This window comes from Neophocaena asiaeorientalis, unplaced genomic scaffold, assembly GCF_003031525.2.
Source record: "Neophocaena asiaeorientalis asiaeorientalis breed wild unplaced genomic scaffold, Neophocaena_asiaeorientalis_V1.1 scaffold517, whole genome shotgun sequence".
NCBI lineage: Eukaryota > Metazoa > Chordata > Mammalia > Artiodactyla > Phocoenidae > Neophocaena > Neophocaena asiaeorientalis.
Window position 1 is genome coordinate 2,848,863 of NW_020172724.1, and position 7,104 is coordinate 2,855,966.

Sequence of the window (7,104 nt, forward strand, 5' to 3'; positions counted from 1 at the left end):
CCTAGGTGACTCCCTCAGATCCCAAGGTGTTTACCATCATTAAAATGATGCCTCCCAAAGCCCCACCCCCAGCCCAGGCCTCTCCTCTGAGTACCTAGTGACTGGACAATTGAACTGGATCTCTGACGGGCATCTCAACTCAACATGACTAAAACAGAATTCTTTTTTTTAAAATTAATTAATTTTTGGCTGCATTGGGTCTTCATTGCTGTGCGTGGGCTTCTCATTGCGGTGGCTTCTATTGTTGTGGAGCATGGGCTCTAGGCGCGTGGGCTTCAGTAGTTGTGGCATGCAGGCTCAGGAGTTGTGGCACACGGGCTTAGTTGCTCCGAGGCACGTGGGATCTTCCCGGACCAGGGATTGAAACCCTGTCCCCTGCACCGGCTGGCGGATTCTTCACCACTGCGCCATCAGGCAAGCCCCTAAAACAGAATTCTTGATGTGTCTCCCTGAACTGTAGTCCCTTTCCTCCAGGCTACTCCACCCAATAAATGAGGCACTGTTCACCCACTTACTCCAGCCAGAAACTTCAAAGTTATCTTTGGTTTCTCTATTCCCTGCCCCTACATCCATCCTATCAGTGTCCATGTCCAAAACAGCATCTTTCAACTACTCACCTTAGTGTGGCCACCAATTTGGTCCAAACCACCATTAGTTTTGGCTGGGGCTGCCTTAACAGTCTAATTATCTCCTTGCTTTTATTTGTGCCTGCCACCCACCCAATTTATTTTCACACAGCAGAAAATCAGAACACAGTCTTCTGCATAAAACCACTCAATGGTTTTTTTTAATTTTTTTTTTTTTTTTTTTTGCAGTACGCGGGCCTCTCACTGCCGTGGCCCCTCCCGTTGCGGAGCACAGGCTCCGGACGCGCAGGCCCAGCGGCCGTGGCTCACGGGCCCATCCGCTCCGCGGCATGTGGGACCCTCCCAGACTGGGGCATGAACCCGCGTCCCCTGCATCGGCAGGGGGACCCTCAACCACCGCGCCACCACGGAAGCCCACCCTCGATGGTTTAATAAAAAGTCTCCATTCCTAAACACAGTCTTGCATGGCCTGGTCCCTGCCCACTTCCCCACTTCATCCTTGTTCTTTTTCCCAGGCTTGCTGAACTCTAGCCACAAGGTTTTGTTTTCAGCTCTTTCACACATTCACAGCTCACCTTTCTCAGGGCCTTGGCACAAACTGTTCTTGACTTGGAATGTCTCTGCTTGGCTTTTCCCAAAGCTATCTCCTCATTTTCTTGACTTCAACTTCACCATCACCTCCTCAAAGACATTTTCCCTGCTGGCTCCACCTAAAGTACAAACAGCTCTTGTTCTCTATCCCAGTCCTTTGTTTTTGTCCCAGCATTTATTTCAACCTGCAATAATGTGTCCTCCACCGAAAATCAGCCTTACGTAGCAAGAGGCTTCAGCTGTCTCGTTTACTGCTGAATCCTCAGCATCAAAACAGGGCCTGGCCACAGATCAGGCACTCAATCAAGCACCCACTATCTGCTAGAGGATGAATGGATAGACAGGTTCTGCAAGGAGGTCTCTGAGCTGCCTGGGGTGTCACAAGCAGACTGCAACCCCCTTAATAAGAAAAAACTGGGAATGGACTGAACAGTTCAAGAGCTCCTCCTTACATTGGACTTAACCTGTTGGTTGCTTTTACTAGAATGTGGTGCAACTAGTCTCTTGACCCAATTTTAACAGATCCGAGTTTCCTGCTGTCCCCAAAACAAATCGCTTAGCCCTCCTCCATCTGAATGAGTTTAAGGCTCATTAAAAAATGAGGCGTGCCTGAGCCTCATTTTTCAGATAGGTGGATTGAGACCCCAGAGGTCAGCCTTTTTAACATCAGAGCCCAGCCAGCGGTGTGAATACCTCTCTAACACAGGCTGTACCTTCAGTACCCGCTCCCCCCGCAAGAATCCTCTCAGCCATCTTGTCAGGATGAAGGTGAGGGACAAATCTCGGCAGGCAGTCGAAAGAGAGCGTGGTATTTTTAGCACGAAGGCTACAAGCAGCCAGTCTTTACCGGCCGGTTTACAAAGAATAAATGTTAATTTACTACTCCAGTCTTGAAGCCCACCCCCAACCTCAGTCTCCGAGGCCCGGCAGGAATGCCTTCCAGCACTTTCAATTCAGCCATTTTTCTAACTCTGCGCTCACCTCTCTACCCGGTCACCCCCGCAGCCCCGAGTTGTGGCACCCACAACTCGCGCTTCTCTCAGGCTGGGTTCCGGTGGGGTCAGTGACAAGGCCGACGTGGCGTCCACGTATTGCTCCGGCCCCCAAACGTTGGGTGCGGGTCCGGCCTCAGCCTTCCCCGCTCACCCAAGGGGCGAGCGCCGACCAGGGCCGCCCCCCGCCTGCGGCCCCGCCCAAGCCGCCGCCGCCGCGCCCGGGTGAGTAGAGCGCGGAGTCCCCGCTGGAGCGTCGGGCCCTGCCTCCCTCATTGTCTGAGGCCGATCCCCCTGAGCGCCCTCTGGGGACTAGGACTGCTCCCCATGTCCAGGATAGGTCCCTCCGGTTCCCTCGCCCCTGCCCCGGGGGCGGCCCGGCGGGCGGCGCTGGCTTTGTCTGCCCAGATCGCCCGTGAGGGGCCGGAGGCCTTGGCCCGGACCCCGCTGAGCCGAACTCGGGCGCCGGGCGGAGAGCCACAGCGGGCGACCCGGCTGGCGCTCGGGGTTCTGCCGCCCTCGCCCTGTCCATGTCCCCGGACGGGTGCCTGCTGCGACCGGGCGGGAGTGGGAGCACTCGGGGAGGGAGGGGTCGGACCGCCGCGGTTCTGGGCTCTGCCCCTCTCCCCAGCCTCGAGCCTTGGGTTGGGCACTCCTTTCGTTTCCGTCACGGACCCTCGGCTGCCCGGAGCTCGGGCCAGGGGTGGAGGGTGGCGCGGACTGGGGAGGGCGGTCCCCTTCCCCGCCCCGCCTCGAGTGTGCTCCAAGTCGCCCACCCCGGCGGTGTGTACCACTCTGCCCTGCACGGGTTTGGGGCGGGCGGAGTTTGAGTAGGTGGTGATCCAGCTTCTCCGTGCTGGTCGTTTCGGGTTGTGCTTTGGAGCAGAGCCCGACTCCTAATCTAACTGGAGCTTCGGTCGAGTTGGGTCTGTGGCTGCGGAGTTGGCTTGTCCCGGGGCCACTGCTCCTGCGGGGAGGAGTGGTGGTTCCGCCAGTGGGTATGGTGTGTGTGTGTGTGTGTGTGTGTGTGTGTGTTTGTGTGTGTGTGTGTAGGAACACTTGGGTACCGGGACTGCTGGGACACGAATCCGGGAGGCACGAAGAAGTTGGTCTCAGGCTAGAAGGGGTCGGTGCTGTGAGGAGTCGATAAATGGTTGGCCCCGGTACTGCCCTGGCGGCTGGCTGCGGCGCTGTGTAGCAGCGCGCTGGGGTCTGGGGGCATCCGGTCATCCTGGGCCGTGAGTTCAGGGCATTGCATTGGAGCCTTTGCAGGTGTGCTCTCTCCCATGGCCTGCTCCGTAGGATTCCTTCTCTCCTCTGAGATGGGGGTTGCCTTGGGGCTGATAGGAGTGGGTGGAGCTGCTTGCCGAATCCTCAAAAGTAGCCTTCCCCCTTCCCCTTGACCTCAAAGTAGGGGAAGTTAGTGCCTGCAGAGTGCTCAGGTCACCCCTCCCTGTTGGTGAAGGGAAACCTGGGGCCTAGGCCATCAGAGCACCCCAGCACCCCTACATCCCCTCTACAGTCAGCCCTGTGGAAGGCCAAAGCACCCTTGTTTCCAGGGATCCTCCTGGGCCCTGGCCCCCTCAGAATGAAGCGCATATTCCTCCATGATGGCCCCATTTGCCCTTTTACCTCCTCTCTCAGCTGTCTCCAAGCTTTGTCCCATCCTGAGGATCCATAATGTCTGGGGGTCAGGCCCTGGAAGCCCAGGCTACCAGACGGATTTCCCCTCCCCTCTTATTGCATCCCCACATCTCTGAACTCCACTGTTGGCACTACCAAACATGGTCTTCAGTTCATTCAACAAAGCATGGTTGAGAGTCTGTGGGGTGCCAGGAGCTGTTGCAAGCATTGTTCCAGGCTCACAGCTGGCTGTCAGCTCTGTGTGGTCTTAGAACCCAGGCTGGACATGTAGTAGACGCTCTGTAGCGTTTATTAATCTGAGCTTGATCTCTGCTTAGCAGCATTATTCAGGCAAACAGGAGTTCAAGGCCACTGGTGCATTTGGAGGTTTGTGGCAGCCTCTAGGAAGAAAGGGGCTGCAGAAGGGTTGGCTGCCCAGGGAAGTTCCCCCCCTTACCAGCTGGGCAGCTGTGCAAATCTCTGAGGACAGGTGAGGGCGCCTCCCTTCCGGTGACTGGGAGTGGGAGGACAAAGCACGTGTTCTGTGTGGGAGAGGAGGGGGCCCTGCCCTGCAGGTCCTGGTGGTAGTGAATTCCCAAGGAGGGGAGGGAGCAGGGAGTTCTGGAAGCTCTGCGTTGTGGAAACATTTCCTGAGGTCTCACTCTAGGTTACAGTGCGCTCAGGGATTTGATTTGTTACTTGTTTAACTTCAACTGAGATAGAATTCAGTTTGGCAATGCCTGTAAAGTGCCATTGTGCCGGTCCTGGGAAACCTTTGCTGGTTTTAAAATGTGTAGTAATAGTTAAGTTTATTGAGACTTAATGATTGAGACTTACACCACATACTATCCTAGAAGCTTTACTTGTATTCATTCATTGAATCCGTGAAACGACACAGTATGGTAGATAATGTTAACGTCCCATTTTACAGATGAAACTGTGGCCTAGAGAGGTCACAGAGTAACTTGCTTGAGGTCTGAATGTGAACCGGGTTTCCTCCTACCTAATTAGATAACGCCTTCCTCTCAGAAGTGAATCAAGTTGATTAATACACTGAACAAGCCTGGCCCACAGAGGAACTAGTAAGTCCTTCAGTGCAGGTGCACTTATGTTCCCTGCTTCTGAAAGCATCTCAACTCTCTGGGCACACAGCAGGTTGACTGGTGATGTAGCTTTTGTCTCCCTAAGGCCAGGGAATGGGAAGACCGGCACTGCCATGCACAGTAGGAGTGAGTCATTGCCTGTATCTGTCTAGATAGATCAGAGTTTGCTGTGGTAACAATCCTCAAATCTCGGAGAATTAAAGCAACAAAGGATTATTTCTTATACCACATCCATCGCATGTCTGTTTTATGTTGTTCTCACCGTGGGACCCATGCTGATTAAGTGAAATGTTCCTGGTCACTTGGACAGACGGACAGAGAACATGATGAATCTCACCCTGGCTCTTAAAGCTTCCACCCTGAAGCGGCATTTCAATGGTCGGAGCAGTCACATGGCCACGTACTTCCCTGCAGGGTGGGGAGCAAAAGAGGACTGGGAACATTTGGTGAACAGCACTGATGCCTGCCACCTGCCCACCACTGTGCTTTCTCTGTGACTTCCCAAGGTCTGGGTCTGAGTGTCGTATGTTTCTGTGTCACCATGAACATCGATCATGAATTAGTCAAAGAAATGTCATTTTAGGTTAAAGATGAATTGAGGTGCCACATTTGAAGGGCAGAGGTATGGTGAACAAAAATGCTTATTAGGGTAGTAAGAGGTGGTCTGCAGAAGCAGCTTGCTCCTCTGACCCTGGGCAAGTTATTTGAGCCCCTTGGGTCTTCTTTTGCTCATTCATTTATTCATGCATTAGTTTATGAGCCCAAGGACTAGTGATGAGTCCCAGGCCAGGGATTCTTACTAAGCACTTGTTTAGCTCCTAGCCTGGTGCTAGGGGCTGTAAACTGGGTTCCAGGATTCCTGTTTCCTGCTGCTGGGTCCTGGTGGCCTTTAAGGAGGGATATTATTGCCTATGGGAAGCGAATCTTTCTCTCTGCCCTGGCACATGAGCCCTTGGGCTTCTTGGACTTCCTCATGCTCTATCTGTATGTGGCGAGTAGGGGCAGCCACCTTTCTTGGAAGCAGGAGCATGTAGAAACACCTCTATAGGCCTTGCCCTTCCCCTTCCACCTGTGAGACTCTGGGGCTGAGCCTGCAGGCCTAGGGGTATGGAAAGGTAAGGTGGTGAGGTTACTAAAGGATGGAGCCACATGAGAACAGGCTTGAATATGGGGCTGGGGTGGTTCTCTGTCCTGCGAAGTGGTTTAGAACCCCTTTGTTAATTGCATTTTTCCACCCGGGCCACGCTTGCAGGGTGTCAAAGAGCTGGCTACCCTGTGGACCTTGGTTTTGTGGTTTGTCACCGGCTTTGTCCCTGGTGACTTCCAGCAGGGTCAAGAAACACTGGTGGAGGTGGTGGGACTTCAGGTTCTTCTGCTCGTGGTTAACGTACTACCCTTAGGCTCGTCTCCTCCTTTTTTAGGGCTTCTGTTTTCTCTCCTACCTGGAATAGAGGGAGAGGTAATGGTGGTCTACAGCAGTGGTCCCATTCTTGGCTGGTCATCAGAGTCCTCAGGGGACTGTGTAGACCTGTGCTTTGAAAATCTTTGGTCTAAGTGAATGCCAGCATTCCTGATTTGTCTTATCTTCATTATAGCAGTGGGATATTCATAATGTCTCAACATCTGTTTTCTCCCTTAAGGGCTTTTTTTTTTTTTTTTTTGGTTCAGACAGGGCAAGTGGCTGTGTTGGCCCAGCAAAGGGCCTGGCTAGTAGGAAATGTTTAGTGCCGATGAAACATAACGATGAGTAATGCTGTCCAGCACCTAGAGTGGACAGTGGTGAGGCCAGCTTTAGAGCTGTATCTACTTTCTAGCTGAGTGACCTAGACAAGTCTTTCATTTTTTTCTTTCTTTCTTTCTTGGATTTGGTTTTCTCATCTGTGAAGTGAGGAGAATCTGCCCTTCCTGTCGCTCGTGGGGTTACTGTGAAGCATACACCCTTCAGGTTTGAGAAGCAGTGTGTGCAGCCCCTGAGTTAGGGTGATACCCTGGTTTGGGACTGCTGCCGTCACGCTGACGGCTCTCAGCAAAGTGCTCACCAGCCAAGGATTCTGGGAAGCCCATTTCCTCCATTCTTGGGCCTGGTGGGGTTGGCCAGGGCTGGGCCTGGCTGGGCGTTGCTGTGGTTTTTCCTCAGGAGGCCGCAGGCTGGTAATCTGAGAGTAAGTGGACCTGGGCAGGCTTCTGGAGGTCTGTTACGTCTCGCTC

General features: G+C 53.6%; 1 long non-coding RNA gene across 1 annotated transcript; it reads right to left on the reverse strand.

Moving 5' to 3' along the window:
• Window positions 1-364: 364 nt before the first annotated feature.
• Window positions 365-2,369, reverse strand: LOC112396489 (uncharacterized). The gene is made up of 3 exons (XR_003002577.1): window positions 2,160-2,369; window positions 1,163-1,297; window positions 365-422 (listed from the first exon to the last, which is right to left on the reverse strand). It is a non-coding gene; the product is annotated as an uncharacterized LOC112396489 (long non-coding RNA).
• Window positions 2,370-7,104: the final 4,735 nt, after the last annotated feature.